We start from the raw sequence: 21,963 nt of genomic DNA, 5'->3' as shown, positions 1-21,963 counted from the left end.
CATGTAATTTGTGGAGTGCTGTGCTGAAAGTGAGAAACAGAATGGTTGTATGGGTACAGAATGGTTGTAAGTGTATACGTTGTTTACCCTCATGATCCTGGGGCTGGCGGGGAGCTCAGCTTGCTGCCACTGCCCAGCATCAGCAGTGTCTATGCCCAGTGTGGCTAGCCCAAAGAAAGGTCAAAATTCAAAATTCAAAGCATGATTTCAACTGAATGCATAGAAATTTCTTGCCACCGTAAGGTCAGTAATCATGTGGGACCATCATTAGCTGGGAACAGTCTGTAGTAATTAAAAGGAAGCAAACTACTGATAAATGCAATAAACTGGATGGATCTCAGGGACATTCTCAGAGTGGAAAAAAAGTCAATCTTAGAAGGCTCCACAGTGCATGATTACAGTTATTGGATAATTATGATCCCATTCATAATGTAAGATTCTACTTATACAACATTCTCAAAAGGACGAGATCTAGAGATGAAAAGGAGAGCAGTAGTTGCCAAGGGTTATCGGAAATTGCAGAGGTGGGGAAGGTGTGCAAAGGGTGTTTTTTGAGGATGATGGAACTGTTCTGCCTCTTGATTTCAGTGGCAGTTACAAGAGCCTCTACATGTGACAAAATCTGATAGAATTTTGTATCAAAAAAAGAATGCATAGGAGTTCCCATGGTGGCTCATTGGGTTAAGAACACAACATGGTGTCTGTAAGGATGCAGTTTAGATCCCTGGCCTCGCTCAGTGGGTTATGTATCCTTCATTGCCACAAGTTGTGGTGTAGGTTTCAGATGGGGCTCAGATACAGTGTTGCTGTGGCTGTGGTGGAGGCTCCAGCTGTAGCTCTGATTTGACCACCAGCCTGGGAACTTCTCCACATACCACAGCATCAGCCAGGAAAAAAAAAAAAGAAAAAAGAGTGCATATAAAAACTGGTGAATTCAAGTAAATTCTGTATTTTAATAACAGTTCATCTCTATGAATCTCCTGGTGTATGTATGTAATTATTAGACTCATATACATTTTTTATAATATGCTGTTGCCTAGGAGGCTGTGGGCACTCATGGTCTCCTTGACTTATTTACTAATAATTGCAAACCAGGGCATCTGCTACCTGTCAGCACTCAGAGGTGAAATGGGAGAAAAGAGGACATGTCTCAACTTAATATCAATTGTCCACCCTCCATCACTCATTAGTGAGTTATTTTGACCTCCAAGGACTGTGATATTGTAGAGACCTTGTCTGTTATATTCTTTCCAATTTTCTAGTTGCCTTTGGTCTTTTTAATATTAATTCATCCATTAAAACAATGAAACCAAATAGAAGATTGACAGCTATATTCCACCCAATTATGTGACAGTTTACAAAATGCCAGTCACCACCTGATGTGGTGTTGACATGTACTGTGTGTTTGCAGCCTATAGATATCATATTTTGTAGGAGTGCATTGTAGCTCTGTGTCACACAAAGATCTGGCATGCTCCTCTTGACTTTATTTTACAAAGAGAAAAATAGCAAGCCAATATAATAACAAGTGAGACTCGATGTTTTGGGCCAATGGGATAGAAAATGAGACATCAGGAACAATTCTAGGAAATATGATCTAATAAGTACAATTCTACTTGTGGAGGCAACTGGACTGACTATCCTGATCGTCTTCAGAATCTAATAAATAAGACTCAGTGTCAGATGTCCAAAGAATAATATTTTATTCCTGTAATAATTTCATATAAACATAAACTGAATAGATTCTGAAAATCAGAACAAATGATTTTTTTTATCATTTGATATTGAAGGAACTTATTTGTAGAAAGACTGAAGGAGAGCCCTAGAAACCAGTGAAAAAGGGATACATTTTTCATTTGGGTAAGACTGTCTTTCACAAAGAAAGCCAAAGGTCTGTGAGTTTCTAAAAATATCATTAAACTCCAAATGGTGAAAAGTAAATATAGACTAAATGAACAGTCAGTACTAGATTACAGGAAGGGTTCATAGTGTATACTAATCACTTTTCAATAACCTAGCAAAATTATTCTGTGAGTAATTATCAGTGTATGTCAACTTGTCTCCAGTTCTCCTCAGCTCAAACTTTTAGTACTAGTTGCTTTAGTCAACCGCCTTGTCAGGATCTGCATAACTTAATGGGAAAGACATAACTTATCTGGGAAAGACAAGTGGACAAAGTAAAGGTTTGTGGGGAGCCAGACTTTTTCTCATCTGTGCATATGACACGTGGGCTGTGAACATAACAAGCCCTGCTTCCTGTCTGGGGGAGTCACACAGGAACCCAGGGACTATGTATATGAGCTGCCAGACACTCCAAGACACTGAACGCTCAGCCTGAGGCACAACGAAACGCTCTTGTGCAGGGGAATCCGTGCCACATGCCGCTCTCCAGCCTGCTCTGGCTCTTCCTGGCCTCCGTCTTCTCTGGTAGGGATGGTCCCACACATGGTGGGAAGGTTCAGGGGGAAAGGACTGCACACAGGCCCGGGTGCTTCACATGGACTCGGGGAGGAAGGGGGATGGCAGGAAAGCAGCCATATTATGATTTCAACTGGGCTTGTCTTTGGGTCCCAAGGTAGTCTAATTCCTACATTATTTTATTCACTACTGATCTCAGTTTTCTGATTTTTCCCACAGGATCCGGTGTGGCCCAGAAAGTTACTCAAGACCAGCCAGTTGTATCTAGGCAAGTTGGAGAGGCAGTCACCTTAAACTGTCACTATGAATCAAGTTGGGTTGTACACATTCTTTTTTGGTATAAACAGCTGCCCAATGGAGAGATGACTTTCCTTATTCGTCAGGACACCGCTAAAACAAATGCAAAGGATGGTCGCTACTCTGTAAACTCCCGTAGAGGAGAGAAATCCCTCAGCCTCACCATTTCAGCCTTACAGCTGGAAGATTCTGCTATGTACTTCTGTGCTCTCCAAGATCTCACGGTGCTTGAAGTAATAGGAAAAGCTGAACAAAAACCCCAGAGCTCAATAAGAGAGAGCCCTCTGCTACAGGACCCAAGCTGAAATGCACACCTGCAGACCCCAGACAAGAAGGGGGCGTCCTGTGGTTGCTTCATCTGTGGTCTGGATGAGAGGATTTCTTTCTAAATAAAAGCTCCTTCTATGTCATTTGGGAGCAGATGTCTAGACAACTTGCTATTACATTTTTAGTCCTGAATTTCTGACTTTAAATCAATTATATGGGACATATGTAAATGTGTCTAAAGTTGAAAGCTTGCCCCAAAATAATTTAAAGTGGCAATGTCACTTAGATATGCTCACATCAGAAACCTGCATCTAGTTATCTGGATTCCTCATAAAAATCATTTCCTTAGTCCTTTCTTCTTAGGCTTTGTGTCTTTCTAGGACATTTACTGTGTGATCTTGTCTCTGGCTGGGCAACCAGATGCAGAAGCCTGTTTTCTGGAGCAGAATATTCCACAGATCTAGGCTATAGAATGTTCCTCTACTGAAGACACTCGGGCAGGATAAATGGTGATGAATCTTTTGTGAATATCATTGCTGATCCTGTGGTTTCAGCTTGCCCATAGGTCCAAGGGCTGCTGAAGCAATTCTGACTGAACAGTCTGGGTGGTGATGAGGAAGGAGGAGGATGCAGCCAGGCACCTCGAGGTTCTGTCTGGGGATGTGTGGAGAGAATGAACACTCTGTACAGAGATCAGTTTCTATGTGTGACCCTGTCTTCCTGAACAGGACTGAGCAGCCCCTGGAGTGTGGAACCTGGTCCTCCATCTCTGCAGGCTCAGGAAGGAGAGAGCACCAATTTCACATGCAATTTCCCTTCCAGCTCTTTCTGTGTTTTACACTGGTCCAGAGGGGGACCTCCTCAAAGCCCCAAGAACTTCTTTGTAATGACTTTAAATGGAGGCGGGAAGGAGGAAAGATGAACCTGAGTCTGTCAGAATACAAAGGAGGGTTACAGCTGCATGTGCATCACAGGATCCAGGCCTGAAGACTCAGCCACTGACTTCTGTGCCTCCACTCAGGGCTCCCCAGGCACCTGCAGCCCCACCCAGACCCCTGCCTGGAGCTGCTCTGGTGCCAGCTGATGCAGAGCCATGTGTGTGGTGGGAGGGAAGAAATTCAATGCATCTCAGTGTTTTCCATAATCAGGGGAAATGCAGACATAGACAAACAGGCATTCCAGTCACTGTAGTTCCCTCAACTAAATGGATGTTACTAAAGGTCACTAACCTTAACTCCCATCAGTATTCTGGCTACATCACTGAGTCAGATTCCTGGCTTTCTCTTTTGCCATCATTCCAAGTGAACTTAATGGTTACTCAAACCGACCTAAAAGTATCTGGTTACACTAGGATAATAGTTAAACCTCATTGCTTCTACATCCTAAGAGCTAGTTCTTCAATAGCGTGTCTTCACAAGAACATGTGCTATACCCTCTCATGCACCTGGCATGGAAATCTGCAAGTTTCATACCAGAATAATTGATTCTGCCTCATTCAACTCATTGTGGATTTGGGTTTTGGTTTAGTTCAATCTTCCCAGTACATGGATCTGCATTTCATTTCTTCTTATATGTTACTCTTTGCATTTTTAAATATCACTTTTGATATCTGATTAATTGGGGAAGTTCACTACAAACTTGGTCCCTCCTTCAGTTTTGTGATTGTGATGTTGAAGCAACTGAACTCTAGGATCTAAGTTTCTTTGTTTATAATTTCCAGGTGATGAGTCGGGTCGAATATCTGGGCACACTTTTTGTAGATTTCCAGGTAACCCATAAGTTTTATACCCCACTGTTACTCCTGAGGCCTCTAATTCTAGAGAATTTCTGAGTTTTGTCTACATGAATTAACTTGCTTTTGGTCTTTATCTAATAGCTTAAGTTTCCATTTTCTCCCAACATCTACATTAGTAAGTAGTTTCCAGATTCTATCCAGCTTCCTAAATTATGTTGCCATTGTGTTCTCTCCACACCAGCACATCAATCTCTTTTTTGTTGATTCATTTTTTTAAAATATTATTACTATCATCATCTCACTTATAGGATAAAATAACGCCTGCTATAAAAACTTCATTGCAGAGCTCCCGTTGTGGCGCAGTGGTTAACCAATCTGACTGGGAACCATGAGGTTGCAGGTTCGATCCCTGGCCTCACTCAGTGGGTTAAGGATCTGGCATTGCCATGAGCTGTGGTGTAAGTCACAGATGCGGTTCGGATCCTGCGTTGCTGTGGCTGTGGTATAGGTCGGTGGCTACAGCACCGATTAGACTCCTAGCCTGGGAACCTCCATATGCCACATGTGTAGCCCTGGAAAAAAAAAAAAAAGTCTAAAAAAAAAAAATTTCATTGGATTGCACACAAATGCCTCAGACTGAAACCATTTAAGAAACTTAAAAAAAGATTTATTTTCAAAGATCATTCACAAGGCTTCAAGGACTCTATTTGACCATCAGACTAGGAGTGATTGAATCCATTTTGCTATGTGAAGGTGTGTAGACGTGGAAGTCATAGCACAGGATGGAGCGAGGAATACATGCAGTTCCTTGTACACTAGGGTCAGTGGAGTAAAACAACACAAAAGAAGAGCTGCTGGTCAACTTCCAAGCTGGGTATCCAACATTATTAATATAAAGATCAAGGGAAGAAATTTCTTAATATTCATGGTAATGATCTTGCGGTTTTAGCTAACTCTGAATTGGTAGAAATAAAATGCACGCTAAAAAAAATTTAAAAAGGAGTTTCCATTGTGGTGCAGCAGAAATGAATCCGACTAGGAACAATGAGGTTGCAGGTTCGATCCCTGGCCCCACTCAGTGTGTTAAGGATCCAGCTTTGCCGTGAGCTGTGGTGAGCTGTGGTGTACGTCACAGGTGAGGCTTGGATCTGGCGTTGCAGTGGCTGTGGTGTAGACCGACGGCTACAGCTTGGATTAGACCCCTAGCCTGGGAACCTCCATATGGTGTGGGTGTGGCCCTAAAAAGGGAAAAGACAAAAAAAATAAAAAATAAAAATAAATAAATAAATGAATAAATAAAGCAAGGGCAAAGTAGGGCTCATCTGGCATTGATGCAACATAATGCTTCACAGCCTGTTCACGACATAGAACATATAGAAATTGATTATGTTTACACAGCCCATCATGTAGAATGCTGCTTCAAACCGACTCATGCCTGTAAGTTCCTTGGGCCCCTTGTTTGCATTAGAGGTGATGGGATAAAGTTCTTCCCCCACATGTAATCAGTTCCTGGATGCAGCGGCACAAAATTTAGACAATCTACTGTTATAAACATGGAGGAAAATGTTAATTTGGAGTGGAGAGTCCTTACCAGAAAATTAAAGTCATGTGTAACTAAGGGAATATGAAACAATAGTCTCAGTTTTGTTGGCTTCTCAAATGGATCTGAAATTGAAAATAGTCTACTAAATTTTGATTATTCATAGAGATACAAGCATGATTTTTTATTTTATTTTATTTTGTCTTTTTAGGGCCGCACCTGCAGCATATGGAGGTTCCCAGGCTAGGGGTCCAATAGGAGCTGTAGCTGTTGGCCTACCCCAGAGCCACAGCAATGCAGGATCCAAGCTCATCTGCAACCTACACCACAGCTCATGGCAATGCCGGATCCTTAACCCACTGATCAAGGCCAGGGATCAAACCCTCCACCTCTTGGTTCCTAGTTGGATTCATTTCTGCTGCGCCAGGATAGGAACTACAAGCATGATTTTTTAAATAGCCCCTCATTTTTTTTTTTTTTTAGAGTTAGTCACATGGAATGAGAAGAATGAGTGAAATATAAAAATCATATCAGATAAGAAAAGCTTACATCTCCCTGTTTATTGTAGGGCCCCAATATAAGCAACCAGCCACTGGGTCCTGTGTCATAGGGGCCCAAAGCTCCCATCACATCTGAGCATCACCAGTTCCTCTTCTGTGTGAGGGCAGGAGTACTATAGCCATATATGAAATAAAATTAACAGTAATTCCAGGCCCAGCTACTAGAGATAAACTGAAATCTGAGAGAGGAAAAAAACATTTTTATTCTTGCCAATTTCTCTCAGGTCCTCAACAAGGCTCCTTTACAGGACTTCAGAGGCATTGTGTTTTGTAACATCACAAACCACCCCAAACCTCAACCTCTTCAAACAGCTACTGTTTCATTATCTCATGATACCTTTGCTCCATGTGACACCTGGGGACCCGACAACTGTGGAATTCCTCAAATTGCTGACTCAAGTGTTACGGGGCTCAGTGGCAACCCGAAAGAGGGCTGGGCTCCTCTCGCACTGTAGACATTCTCAGGGATGACCATGACCCCTGCACATGGTCTCTCCTCAGAACTTCCAAAATCTCAGCAGTGTAAGCTTCAAACACATTTTAAATCCAAAGTTGCAAGTCATGCTTTCTTCATTTTATTCAGGGCTTATGCTAGGTCTTGGCACTTTCACATAAGTTAGAGAATTAGCTTCTAACACAAAAGGTTGCTAGTGATTTGATTGGGATTGTGTTAACTTATGGATTCATTTAGGACAATTGGTATCTTAACACACAGTCTTTAGATTCATGCGATATCCTCTTTTTTGTTTTTTTTTTTTTGGTCTTTTTTTGTCTTTTGTTGTTGTTGCTATTTCTTGGGCCGCTCCCGTGGCATATGGAGGTTCCCAGGCTAGGGGTTGAATCAGAGCTGTAGCCACCGGCCTACGCCAGAGCCACAGCAACGCGGGATCCGAGCCGCGTCTGCAACCTACACCACAGCTCACGGCCACGCCGGATCGTTAACCCACTGAGCAAGGGCAGGGACCGAACCCACAACCTCATGGTTCCTAGTCGGATTCGTTAACCACTGCGCCACAACAGGAACTCCTTTTTTTTTTTTTTAAACATAGGTCCTCTCTAATTTCTGGTATTCATGGAGTAATTTTGGAAAGGACTTGCATACCCTATATTAAATTAGTTCCCAAATGCCTAATAAATGGTATTTTAATTGCATTTTCTAATGCTTTTGGCTAGAATGTAGAAATAAAAGTGATTATTTTTGTGTTTAGTGATCTTGTTAATTCATCTATTAGTACTAGTTCTTATAGTTTGTTTAGAGATACAGTTTTATTTTCTACAAATGTAATATCTCTGGATTAAAATGGTTTACTTCTCAGTCTTCAAACTTAATTCATTTTATAGTTTTTCCTGATTTGATGCCAGGCCTCCAGTAGGACAGTGACTTGGAGTAGTAGTAGTCTACATGTCTTGTTTGTGACCCTATAGAGAAGGACTTTTAATATCTTCTTCATTGATAGCCTTTATCAGATTCAGGAATTTCTCTCCTATTTCTGGATTTTTGAGAGTATCCATCACGCAGAGGTGTTAGTGTTTTATCAGAGTCTCTTGATTTTCTGAAAGTCAGTTTATGTACATTATTTTGGCTTTCATCAAGTAAAGGAAGGAAACCTCACTTCACATAGTTTTAGAGATATGACCCTCTAAAATTCAAAGCTCTGGAAAAAAAAAAGCCAATAGACTAGACAAACTTGGTTTTAATTCTTCATAGTCATAAAGAGTATTTTCGTTTTTCAGTTATTATTTAAGATGACACTTTGTAGTGGTTTCTAGGATTTTCTAAAAAATAAAGAGGAAGAAATCAAAAAAAGTTGAAAAGTTATTGTTGAGTGTTCCCATTATGGCTCAGTGGAAAGGAACCTGACTAGTATCCATGAGGATGCTGGTTTGATCCCTGGCTTCATTCAGTTGGTTGAGGATCTGGCTTTGCTGTGGTGCAGGTCACAGATGCAGCTGGGTTCCTGGGTTGCTGTGGCTGGGGTGTATGCCAGCAGCTGTAGCTCTGATTCGACCCCTAGCGTAAGAACTTCCACATGCTGTACATGCAGCCCTAAACAGCAAAAAATAAAAATAAAAAGGTATTATTACTTTTCTTCTGCTTTTTACTAATATAATAATATTGTTCATTCCTACCCATTTAAATATTTTCAGTAGTAGTACTATTTGACTTGTCTGTGTGTGTTTGTGTGTGTGTTTGCCACAGAACAGGTTCCCAGTGAATATTTATGAATGTTTGTTAAATGAATAAAGCATGATTACCATGACATCTATTACCATAAATGTCTAATTTAGTCTAATTTTCCTCCATCCTAGGCGGGAAGTTTGTTGTCTGTTCTTGCATTTTGTCCACAAATATAACCCTCTATTTATGCTGTTGGAGTGTTTTATTTTACCTGTCTTCCATAAAACTTGGAGATTGTTTTTAGAATTATTTAAAGAGATGCTCAGCATAAATTCTTTCACTAAATTCATGAATAACAAGTACTTATTCAGGAAACAGGTAATTCTTGAGTGTCTGGGATGTACCAACCTTTCTTATAAACACTGAATAATATGGGCTTTGAAAGTAACCTTTAAATATGGGAAGATTGGAGACAAAAGGAGTATTAAAGGAGAAGCCAACAACTGAGAATCATTTGACTGAAATAAAGCAATAAAAACAAAACCTTCTCTGCGGTGTAAGAGGAACAAGAAAACACAGATGAGTAAAAAGGTATTACAAGTAAGATATTTACCTTCAAATCTGAAGAGTCTTGCTGACTGACTTTTGCCCTGGGTTTAGCGCTGCAGTTCATTTATTCAGTCACAGGAGGGGGCTGCTTCATCTGGAAACAGCATTCTCTTCTGAGAGAAAGAACGGTAATGTTTTCTATGGATGTTCCAAGAAAAAGGAAAGATGACATACTTTCTTCCTCTTTAGACAACTTGTACTTTACAATCCTTTGTTGAGGGTGTGTGGTCAAGGATTCAGGGGATTTAGACCAGTAGCCTAAGCCCTCTCCAGGTATCTCCCTAATCACTGCATTCTCTTTCTCTCCTCTGATTATCCCTTACCGTCCCTATTCCTTGTGCTCTTTTTTCTTCCCTCGGCTAACTTTTTCTATCACCCCCACCCACTGCCCCTCACCTCACCTGCTTTGCCTTCCCTTCTGTCTTTTCTCTCTGCCTCAGCATCCTTGGTGCACAGCAAAGTGCATAGAGACATGAGGATTAGGGACCACTGTTCAAAGAGGATAAGGTGAACACTGTCCATGTCATGAGTTACTATATGAAGAACAGGTGCATGGAGAAATGACTACATAGATAGTGGTAGATGCATGATTCTTGGAACCATTATAGGAAGCTGGAGCTCCAGAATGTGCAGCTTTTAATTTTAATGTTATTAATTCCCTGTCCCCCACAAACACATCACTACCTACTTTGAAATTTCACATTCATCTTCTGGAATGGGAATGGGAATTTTCATCTCCTTATAACACAGAGCTCAGTGCAATTTTATGAGGTTAATCAATGCTTTCCACAAGCTCCATGGAGCATCAGCCCATTTCTTTAAGGAACAAATAGCTCAAAAATATATCTGGATGAACATATCATTGTGCTTGGAGTTCCCCAACCAGAGCCAGACTTTAAACTTCACAGATGACGGCAGTGGGCACCCTGTGAGATAGGAATGGCTATTTGATATTCTTGTCTTCTTCTGGGGACATGACTAAGACAGGGGAGGAGGACCCAGACAAGGAACTGCGCTGTCATTGGCTGAGAAGATCTTGGCAACAACACAGTGGTAGCTGCCCTGGTGGTCTAAGTCCTTAGTAGCAGCTGTTGCTTCTGTTCTCTGGAAACTCGAAGCCTAGCATCAGACACCAAGACTAGCTCTGAGCCCACGGTCTTGGCTTGTCCTTGAAGTATGAGGCTGGTGACTGGAGTAACTGTGTTTCTGACCCTGGGTGAGTGTTCTGTGTCTACAAGGGAAGGCTTTGAATCCAAGGGACCATGAAGGGTCATTTGTTCTCCCTGTGCTTTATTCAGCATGCTAGGGATGGAAGTGAGACCTGATCTAGGGATTTTCTAGGGAGGACGAAATTCTAAATGACAGGTGAACTCATAGCCCTGATCTCAGCAGAGTCCTTAGCAGTATCCATGTTGGAAGAAGTCTCTGCATATATTGAGCCAAGGAGCCATGTTACAGAGCCATTCTTGGCATATGTCCTTGGTCTCTGTAATGAACACCAATTACATTTTTGGAGAACATAAATAAAAACACTGAAGCAGTGGGTAGTTGCCAGAGAGTTATGGGAGCATTATGTCACGGACTCGTAGAATTACATTGATTTGTGGTCAGGAGTTAATTTGAATTTTTTTTGGCATAGGGACTATGATTGATGCTCAGACCACCCAGCCAAACTCCAAGGACTGTGCTGAAGGGGAAGATGTAAAGCTGCCTTGTAACCACTCTACCATCAGTGGAGCTGACTATATACATTGGTATCGGCAAAATCCCAATCAGAGTCCACAGCACATCATTCATGGCTTACAAAGCAATGTGACCAACAGCATGGCTTCTCTGACCATAGCTTCAGACAGAAAGTCCAGCACCTTGATCCTGCCCCGGGTGACACTGAGAGACACCGCTGTGTACTACTGCATCCTAAGAGACCCACAGTGGGACAGATGGGGCTGTACCTGTACAGTATCTCTCTGGTGACAAGGATGGGAGTGGAGGGGGGCAGAATCACTGAGAGCAAATCTAGAGCCATCTAGAGTGAGAGTCAGAGAGCAAGAAGAAAAGAGGGAAAAACAGGAGAAGGAAAGGGCGAGAATATGGATAAAGAAAAGAAGAAAGAGAGGACAAGGAATCAGTGCTTCATTGGTTGATGTGGCTGAGAGAATTATCTGGAGAATAAGAATCATAATTTTAACATAGCAAGAAAGTGAAGATGTATAAATAGGTTTTTATGGCTCCTCCTCAAGTCAATAAAATGCTGGTTTCAGTGTGTTTGTCTCAACATAGTAGGTGAGGAAAATCCAAGTAATTCTCCTTTCCCACGGGCTTCCTTCATTGGACCCAGGGCAGGTACAGACCCAGAGGGCGTATAAGTCCAGCTGTTCCATTTACCAAAAGCAAACTACTCTTTCCCTGAGAGCAATCTGAAACGTTTTTGTTGCTAGTCTAGAACATGCATATTTGTGATGAAGCTTTTTTGGAAAGAAACAAAAACTAAGTAACTATGTTTAATTGTCTAGAAGTCTTGTCTCTATGATGAATTTTTATTTTTTAATATTCCCTAAGCAACACATAGATCCTCTCATCATAAAAGACTCGGGCAGAGCAAAAGCAAAAGCCCATGGCTCTATCTCATTCCACCCTACCTCCCATCATCCTTCTCTGAGGAAAGCAGTTCTGATAGTTTGTCATATAATGCCAGCCTATTTTGTTTCAATTATATACATATTTGCACATCATTTTGTGTAACTCCATGCACATATACAAACACACACAACAAATACAAAAACAATTTGCCATATAAATTGGGTTATTTCGACTTTTTACAACCGGCCTTTTGATTTTCATTTAAATAGTTTCCTGGAGATCTTTCTACTGTTGCAAAAAGTAGAGAGGCCATTTACCTCTTTTGGATGCCTGTTCAGTACTTTGAAACATTTCATCATTAAACTAATTTCTTTCCTATTAATGAATATTTGTTTCTATTTCTTTGCTGTCATAAAGATTGTTGCCTTTACACATATTCATAGAGACACTTTTGTATGTGTGTGAAATTTTTTTTTTAATAACACTATATTATATATTTGAAAGTTGGTAGGAAAGTAGATCTTTTTTTTTTTTCAATAATATGATTTTTCTTTTTTTTTAATTTTCCCACTGTACAGCAAGGGGGTCAGGTTATCCTTAGATGTACACATTGCAGTTACAATTTTTTCCGCCACCCTTTCTTCTGTTGCGACATGAGTATCAAGACATAGTTCTCAATGCTATTCAGCAGGATCTCCTTGTAAATCTATTCTAGGTTGTGTCTGATAAGCCCAAGCTCCCGATCCCTCCCACTCCCTCCCCCTCCCATCAGGCAGCCACAAGTCTCTTCTCCAAGTCCATGATTTTCTTTTCTGAGGAGATGTTCATTTGTGCTGGATATTAGATTCCAGTTATAAGTGATATCATATGGTATTTGGCTTTGTCTTTCTGGCTCATTTCACTCAGTATGAGATTCTTAATTAGATATCTGAGATTGGAATTTCTATATTCAAAAAAGGCATGTTTAAAATTTTGGATAAAGTGACAGCTGACCCTCTATATGGTATAAACAATCATACTTCAACCAGCAGGTATTCCAATTCCTTGTGCTTTGGAGTAGTTTTTCCTTTCTATATTGGCACTCTCTCTTTCGACCTTGGTCATGTGCTTATTCCTACCTTGTGACCATTTTTCTATTAGGTTATCCTTCATTTTCTTTTTCTTTGTAGGATTTATTTCTACCAACTGTTTAGAGAGTGTTTTGCTTTTATTTTTGCTTGTGTATTTTGTTCTAACGTGTTACCCTTTTAAAAAAAATGACGTAGCTTTTAGTTCTTAAATTCTCAAATCTAGCAAACATTTATTTCTTTTTTCCTTCAAAAGTCAGTGTCTATTTAGGAAAGCCTAAATATATCTTTTAATCTTCATTACCATTTGGTGAAGAGTTATTTTAAGGCTTATGCTACATATTAGAAAACTAAGCTTCAAAGGGATTTAAAAACTTAGCAATATTCACAGTCTTCATAAGTGTTAGCACCAACTTTTAAATTTATTTTTAAACTTGAAATTGTCAAGCTTCAAAAACTGAGCATACGTTGTTCAATCTCGCTTTACTGGGAGCAGTAGTAAGAAGAAAATCCCCCCAAAATGATTCAAATGGAGAGTCAGTGGAGGGGATCATAGAACCCACTGCAGAAAGTGATACACATTTCAGAGCAAAATGTCAAGATGTTAGAGTAGAAATCACGCCCCATGACTTGAGAAAAGCAAAGCAATCGTCCCTAATTCCATAAAGAGACACGCTAGTCCCCAGATATTCAAATGGGAGTAAATATAAGTTGTTGATTGTAGAGAGATTCTAAATCATCCTTAGCTCTTTAGTAGGAAAGAGGAAAAGAAATAGACGAAACCAGGGCACAAGACAGATAACACAGGAGAGAGGCATTCTGGTCCTGGATGTGTACGGCATCATTCGCATCATATCCTTGGACCTTCAAGAGGACAGAGGTTGTCCTGGTGTATCCGATAAATGTAAACTGCTAGTTTATCACACTTGGAACCTGCTTTGATTCTGTGAGTGAAACATAAGGAAACGTATGTGTACTCCAGTCTTGGAAAGTACAGTGGGAGCTGCTGTAGCAGTTTCCAAAGATCAGCATGTCTCCTTCAGGATCCCCCCCAGTCACTTTCCACTCATTTCCCTTTCTTCACAGCCTTGAGCTCATTTTCCCTTGTCCTCACTTCCCTTTTTCTGCAACACATATTTTTGTGTTTTGTTTATTGATATATCTTCAGTAATTAGCACAGAATCTGACAAATAGTAAATGCTCAATATTTATTGAATAAATGAACACACATGACTGAAAATTTTACTGACCATTGCTAAGGATGCAATAAAATATTGAGGGCATGAGATCCTCTATAAAATATAAGAAAGTCAGAAAACATTACATGGATTTCATAATGAAGACACAGATATACTCCCAAATCCTGATATATTCATGGACTCTCTAGTTCCTTCCTTCCTATTTTCCTTTCTTCTTTCCTACCTCCCACTCTCTCACTTTTCCTTCCTTTCTTTCTTCACTCCTTCTTCTTATCATCATCAGTGACATATCTCTACGGGTATTTTGTTAAGCTCTTGCTCCAAAACTTCAGTTCATTCCAATTCAAAATTCTCTTTCTCCCTAACATTCTTCATAGGTCATGCTAAGTGGTGTAAATTTCTCCTCCCCTAATTCTTAATATATTGTGTTTGTCATAAGGTGGTTGACACCAGACATTTTGACAGATTACAGTTGCATTTAGCTAGAATCTGCTGTAAAGAGGCAAAGAATACTCTTAAGTTTACAAAAAAGAATAACAACAAAAAAATAATCATTTAGACATCATTTAGTGCTCCCAGTCAACCCATGTCCATAAAAATAAACCCATGAAAGTATAAAAAGTACATAGGATGATTCAGCAATGCTGTGCCCACAAGAAACTGTGCTTGTCAACCCTAAAGTAGTGAACAGATGTGTTAGATCCTTTTCGTATATTCCTTTCTTTTTCATCATGTTCAGAAATAATCCTCTACCAAACAAATAAAAAAAAATCATGTGCTATCCTTGTATTCAACGTTTTCTGCTTTACAATATTCTCCTAAATTTATCTTCATAAATTACAGACTTAGAGAGGTTTTTTGTTTGTTTGTTTACAGAACTGTTGTTAATCCTACCTCTAGATGTTCCAGTAGAAATTTGCCATTAGTAGATGATTTCACAAGAAAATAACAGGAGTTAATAAGACTGAGCACCACTGGTACATTTTGTCTTTTGACTTCTACTTCCTACAGACAATATAGATTGAGTCAGGAAAAGACTGTTAGCCATGCATATTGGTGATTCTAAGTTGTTGCCATGTCACTTTCCTCCCCTTCAAGGTTCAGCCTCTGGGAAGAGATTTTATTTTATTTTATTTTATTTAAGTTTTTGTCTTTTTAGGGCCACACCTGCAGTATAAGGAGGTTCCCAGGCTAGGGGTCTAATCAGAGCTACAGCTGCTGGCCTACACCAGAGCCACAGCAACACTGGATCCTTAACCCACTGAGCGAGGCCAGGGATCAAACCCGAAACCTCATGGTTCCTAGCCAGATTCGTTAACCTCTGAGCCATGACAGGAATTCCTGGGAAGAGGTTTTATATTCAAATTTTCTTCTCCTTTGTCTCATCTCTACTACAGTTGAGCTTCTGCTGAAAATCATGATCTTTGTGCTGCTAAAAATCAATAGACGCCTTTCAGTCATCATCTCACTGGACAGACATTTCTTCTGCAATTGTTCTGTTGGGATTTCTTCCTTCTTGAAATTCCTCTTCCAGACTCTTTCACAACACCAGTCATTTCTGATTTGCCATACATTCTCTGGACTACCCTCTGAGGCTTTTCTGATAATTTCTCAAATCAGCTTTTGGTTTCCTTGGACATTTCCCTGCATATCTGGTCTCTTCGGAATTTTGCTCCAGTTATATCTTGGTGAAATTATCTCCATTCTCAAAGAGTAGTGCTGCATCATAAATAATGTAGTAGGTAAGGAACTGGGCTTAGTCTAACAGAATTAGGTTCTAATACTCGTGTGTCGTATGACAAATCATTTACTTTCAAAAGAAATTTATCTTCCTTCCAATAGGGGAGCAGAGTATCTACACTAAAGGCCATTGTGTTAAATTATCAGTGGTCAATGACACAGATTCTTGAATCATACCAATGGCAAAAATTGCAGTTTTCACTTACTGTTTGACTTTCAACAAATTACACACATTCTTCCTTGCTTTGCTTTCCTCATGTAAAAAATGAGGGGGATTTACTTCATAGGATTAAATAGTGGTACTTAATTCATAGTATTAAAAGAGCCTCTTAATAAGCAAACACCTGAAATACTGTCATCACATTAGAATGCCAAGTAATTCAAGCCTAGATAGAAGCAGGAAGGAGATGGGGCATAAAAGCCTCAAGGCTCAATTTTTTCCTTTCGTTGCCTCCAGAGGGTGATGTTGCATAAACTGGAAATGTCACCTCTCAGAAAAGTTCTACCTCCTTCCTATGAGCTTCTTGGCTCACAGCTCACTGTGGGGGACATTCTGAACAGGCTCAACACTAGGAGCAGGCATTGTCAAGGAAGCCTATCTTATTAACAGTCTAGAACCTACCTAGGCAGGGATGCCTTGAATCTCAGGTTTTCCCAGTTACAAGGACTCAGCCCACTGGGGCACATTCCTTCCTGATCCTCCAGGAAGACTTTCCCGCATATGGCTTTCAGCTTCTTCCCTGCACAGCCACCTCCTCAATCACCTCCCTGCTGCTCCCAATACTCTTCATAGGAAGTAAAGTAACATTGTAGTCCGTGCTCCTGTCTCTGTAGAAGAAACAATGTCCTGGTTGGAATCTGAATAGAGACCCGGTCTCATTACAGTAGGTCTGACCTACTTTCAGTGATTCATCATTGATTTTTTTCAAGAGGAACTGGAGCTCAGTCAGTGACCGAGCCCGATGGCCACATCACTGTCTATGAAGTTGCCCCCCTGGAGCTGAAGTGCAACGATTCCAACCTATAGTGGGACTTCCTTATCTCTTCTGCTATGTCCAGACAATATAGTAAAAAGGAAAAACAGCTTTCTTTATCCAGTGGTCCCCTGTAACAGGCATTCTAACTCAAACACAACGTCTTGACAAAGTTTCAAGTGGAATCTTGGGTTTGTGGTTCTAAGTGACCCACCCAGGTTATGTCTCTCCTCTTTTCTCTATTCTAATTCCAGTTCTCTAATACCTACTGTGTGACCAATAATAATTATTGATTACTCATCATCTTTGTTTTTCTACATTATTTCTCATAGTGCCTTTAGTGAATATTTGCAGCATTCTTGAACTGCTCATCTGATCTTCAGTATCTGCACTTCACTGTACTGTTACCTTCAGTGAAAATATGCACATCCTCATTTTCCATCCCTTTTGCTTCCAAATCTATCTACAGAGGAAGATTTTTATGTATAGAGTCTGTGATAGGAGTACAAACTACATTTTTTTTCATATGATTTCAAAAACAATTATTTTTCTTTTAAAATAAACTACTGTTTAAAAGTAGAATGCAATGAAGTGTAATTAAAATGTATTTGAAAGTGAAATTTTAGTTAAAATTTATTTTTAAATTACAGATGTTTTAAGAAAAATAAAACTGTTTACAATTCTAGTTTCAAAATCCATCTACTGGCTAAAATAAACAATATCGCTCTTTATGCAGATCAAGTTTAGAATACATATAATTTGAAAGAAATATTGTTAAAGACAGAGTTTTCCAGTCAACAGGAGCAACTGCTGATACTGTGCTGGTTCATGAGCACCTTCAGAGCCACAGAGGTGTACATATGAGAAGCAGTAACATGGATCCTCTGCAGTCCTGGGAAATGGAATTTCATTATGTGAGAATCTACTTCATCCATGCCATCTGAGAGGAAAGATGGAGCAGGATAAGTAATTTTTGTTTTCACTTCTCTTAAGTCCTCCCAAATTCCAAATCAGAGACTGCACTTCTCTGAAATGTTCTTAGAAAATGCCCCTCAAGTCATCAAATAATGATTTTTCTTTTTTCCTACTCTTACCCCCCACACCTCCCCAGCCCATTCTAAGTGGGTTGAGGCAGGAGGGTGGGGCTTCCTGTCACCAAGTGTGGGCTCAAGGAGGGTTTGTTGGGGAAAACGATTGGCTGCAGAATCAGGAACGTCTCCAGAACAAGTCATGACACTCACTGCCCAGGGTTTATTTAGCTAAGTAATACCTTATGGTGAAAATGTCCCAGCAAGAAGTGGAAGCATCATGAAGCGGCTAGCAGGCACTGTGCTGGGGCTTCTGTTGGCCCAGGTTTGCTGTGAGTTGGGGAGGCCCCACAGGGAGATCTCAAGGACAGAGCAGCTGCTGTACTGTTGAGGGGGTTGGAGGAGGATGACAAGTCCTGCACACTTTCTATCCTTCTCATGATCCAGGGGGGCACTTTCAGGGTTTTGTAGGAGTTACAGGGACCCTCACCTGTGACTGTCTCTCTGTTTCCCATCAGGTGTGAAAGGAGTGGATGTGAAGCAGAGTCCCCCAGCCCTAAGTCTCCAGGAGGGGGCCAGCTCCACGCTCTGGTGCAATTTTTCCACCACTGTGAACAACGTGCAGTGGTATCGTCAGTACCGAAATGGCAGCCTGGTCCACTTGTTTTTCATTTCTTCAGGGACCAAGCAGAATGGAAGATTAAATGCCACGACAGTCACTACAGAACGCCGCAGCTCATTGCACATTTCCTCTGCCCAGATCACAGACTCAGCCACGTACCTCTGTGCTGGGGAGCACAGCGCTCCCCAGGCACCTGCAGCCTGTACAGAAACCCTCCGCGGGGCTCAGCCCCTCCTCCAGCCAAAGTCACACCCCGGGGCCACCACAGGGCATTCACATTTCTCATTATTCCTCACCTACACTGGTACCCTTTTAACTACAAGCACTTTTTGGCCCTACAGATTTGGGACTTTGGTCTTTTACTTCCTTCCCAATCTGTATCTCCTTCTGCTCTAGAAACTTCTTACTTGAATCTGGTAAAAATACAGAAGTAAAGTGAATATTTAACCACGGTGTACAGAACTACAACATCATAAAATGTAGGAAAAGAAAGAGAAAGAAAAATCACTCTAAGAAAGATGTTATCCAGCTTAGTTGAGTGTCTCAAGAATGTTCAGGGCTGCCTCACCATGCTGTGTCCCAAAAGGCAATTGCAAATCCTCCCATCCCATCCTGCTAGTGCTGCAAAGCAAACAAAAAATATAGGCTCAATGTTTGTATATGAACCTGGTCATTTAAAACAAATTCTTTCTCTTACTGTTCTGGATGCAGGAAATCTGACACCAGTTTCACTGGCTCCAGGCAAGGTCTTGGCAGGCCTGATTCCTTCCAGAGGCCCTAAGGGAGAATCCATTTCCTGGCCTTTTCTAGCTTCTGGAGGCCACCTGGATTCCTTGGCTGCTGACCCCTTCTTGAATCACTCTTCCTTCCACCACAGCTCCTTCCTCTTCTGGAATCAAATATCCTTCTGCTCTGTCTCAGAAGATGTAAAATAAATGAATAAATAAGCAGAAACCTCTGTTAAAAAGAGGAGACAAGGGGGAGTCTCACACCCTGTGAAGATAGCAGAGCTCAGAGGGAAGATGAAAGACTCCCCTTCTTTCCTGGCAAAGACTCAGCCATGGACTCAGCCCTTGGACTCTGCTTACTCCAGCCCTCCCAGCCTCCTTTTCCTCTCTATTCAAGCATTTTCCTTCCCTTGCCATGTGGGGACTTGCAAGTCACTAGTCATGGTTGCAGACCCCAAATTGCAGTCCTTTGCTGATCCCAAACACATGCATCTTTCCTAGAGAAATATCTAACTGTCTTTTTGTCCCAGGTCAGTGAAGGACACTTGTGATTAAAGTTAAGGCCTACCCAGAGAATACAGCCTAATTCATATCGATACCCTTCAAATTATCACATAACTACAATCCCTTTTGCCACACAAAGTCACATTTTAACTTTATCTAATTAAAACCTTTAAAATTAAAGGAGTTCCCATTGTGGCGCAGTGGTTAACGAATCTGACTAGGAACCATGAGGTCCGGGTTCAGTCCCTGGCCTTGCTCATTGGGTTAAAGGATCCATCATTGCCATGAGCTGTGGTGTGGGTTGCAGTCGCGGCTCAGATCCCACGTTGCTGTGGCTCCGGTGTAGGCCGGTGGCTACAGCTCCAATTAGACCTCTAGCCTGGGAACCTCTGTATGCCATGGGAGCGGCCCTAGAAAAGACCAAAAAAAAAAAAAAAAACCTTTAAAATTAAAGTACAATTGACTTATATTGCTATGTTACTGCCAGATGCATAGCACAACAATTTTATATTTTTATAAATTAGACACCATGCCAGATTATTATAAACACTGATCACATTCCCTGTGCTATACATTACAAAATTCAAATTTATTTGTTTTATAACTGGAAGTTGGTACCTCTTAATTCCCTTCACCTATTTCTCCCTTATACCCACTCTTTTCCCATCCAGTAACCACCAGTACTTTCACTATGTTTGTGAGTTTGTTTCTATTTTGTTATATTTATTTGTGTTACTTTGAAGAGTCCATGTATGTATTAAAACGTATAGTATATACCATATTTGTCTTTCTTACTAATTTATTTCAATAAGTATAATACTCTCCAAGTCAATCCATGTTGTCCCAAATGGCAAGATTTCATTCTTTTTGATGTCTGAGTTTTATATATACATATATATATGATACATGTAAGGTGATATATAGATGTTATTAATGAACACTGAGATGTCTTCAATATTTTGGCCATGTAAATGTTGCTTCTATGAACATTGGAGTGCATATAATTTTTTAAAATAGTTCTTTTGTTTTCTTTAAATAAGTACTCGGGAGTGGATTGCTGCTGGTCATTCTATTTTTAATTCCTTTGAAAAAACATTGTTCTGTACTGTTATTTTCCCCACTTCTACCATCAAAACCAAGTAGGATCCACATTCCCTCTCTGCTTTCCTGCAAAAGGTGCTACCCCCTTTCCAGGCAGTTGAGGGAAGACAGGACTTGAGGCTGGAGAAGTCATGCTTTTTTCAGTTTGGGGAGAATCTCCATATTGTTTTCTACAGGAGCTGCACCAACTTCCATTACCACCAAGAGTGTCCAAAGGGTCCCTTTTCTCCACATCCTCATCAACACTTGTTCTTTCTTGGTTTTGGATGATATCCATTGTGAGGGAGTTCCCTTCGTGGATCCCCTCAGTATCCATGAGGATGCGGGTTCAATCCTGGCCTTCCTTTGTGGGTAGGGGATCTCAAGTTGCTGTGGCTCTGGCATAAACTGGTACCTGTAGCTCTGATTTGATCCCTAGTCTGGGAACTCCCAAGGATGGCTTGATGTCTTAATAGGGAAAATATTATTTTACAATGGGGAAGAGAGGAACTCCCATGAAGCTGCAAGATTAGCATGGAGAGGAGGTGTTTTTGTTTTTTGGATTTTTGTTTTTTTTTTTTTTTTTTTGGTAACAAAAAGTAGCAAAAGTCTATTAAGGTCACAAAATTGGCAGAATATACCATGAGAAGCTAAGAACATGGGTCAGATAAGAGGGAGGATGTGTTGCTTTTGCCTTCATGGAACTTAACATTTTAGGGTGCACCTCTAAAAAGCAAAAAAAAATAAATAAATAAATAAAATCAATCAAGCTGTCATGATATATGATTTTTAACGTTCTAGGAGGTTAGGAAAAAGAAGATGAGGAATGAGAAAGAGAACCTCTAAATTGATCATTATCCATGTGTAAGGAGGGGATTTCTAATTTTCAATGAAAA

At 40.5% G+C, this 21,963-nt stretch overlaps 2 long non-coding RNA genes across 4 annotated transcripts in view; one reads left to right on the top strand and one right to left on the bottom strand.

The window, feature by feature from the left end:
* LOC146401709 (uncharacterized) overlaps positions 1 to 21,963 on the bottom strand; it is a 54,436-nt gene that overhangs the window by 8,140 nt on the left and 24,333 nt on the right. Inside the window, exons 4-5 of one of the 3 annotated variants that reach the window (XR_014810873.1) lie at positions 19,453 to 19,667; positions 9,550 to 9,655 (exon numbers count right to left, since the gene is read on the bottom strand). This is a non-coding gene — a long non-coding RNA (uncharacterized LOC146401709). Of the gene's footprint in view, positions 1 to 9,549; positions 9,659 to 14,374; positions 18,046 to 19,452; positions 19,668 to 21,963 lie in introns of those variants that run through there. The other 2 variants (XR_014810876.1, XR_014810875.1) reach the window with 2 other exon arrangements.
* LOC100625105 (uncharacterized) lies at positions 10,635 to 12,503 on the top strand. Its single transcript, XR_014810881.1, has 2 exons — positions 10,635 to 10,761; positions 11,185 to 12,503. It is a non-coding gene; the product is annotated as an uncharacterized LOC100625105 (long non-coding RNA).

This window comes from Sus scrofa, chromosome 7, assembly GCF_054392235.1.
Source record: "Sus scrofa isolate SSC_HxYL_T2T_F1_AM1 chromosome 7, Sscrofa_HxYL_maternal_Yorkshire_Landrace_v2.0, whole genome shotgun sequence".
Taxonomy (NCBI): domain Eukaryota; kingdom Metazoa; phylum Chordata; class Mammalia; order Artiodactyla; family Suidae; genus Sus; species Sus scrofa.
The sequence above is the reverse complement of the archived record's forward strand: the minus strand, read 5'-3'. Positions and strand labels throughout refer to the sequence as shown.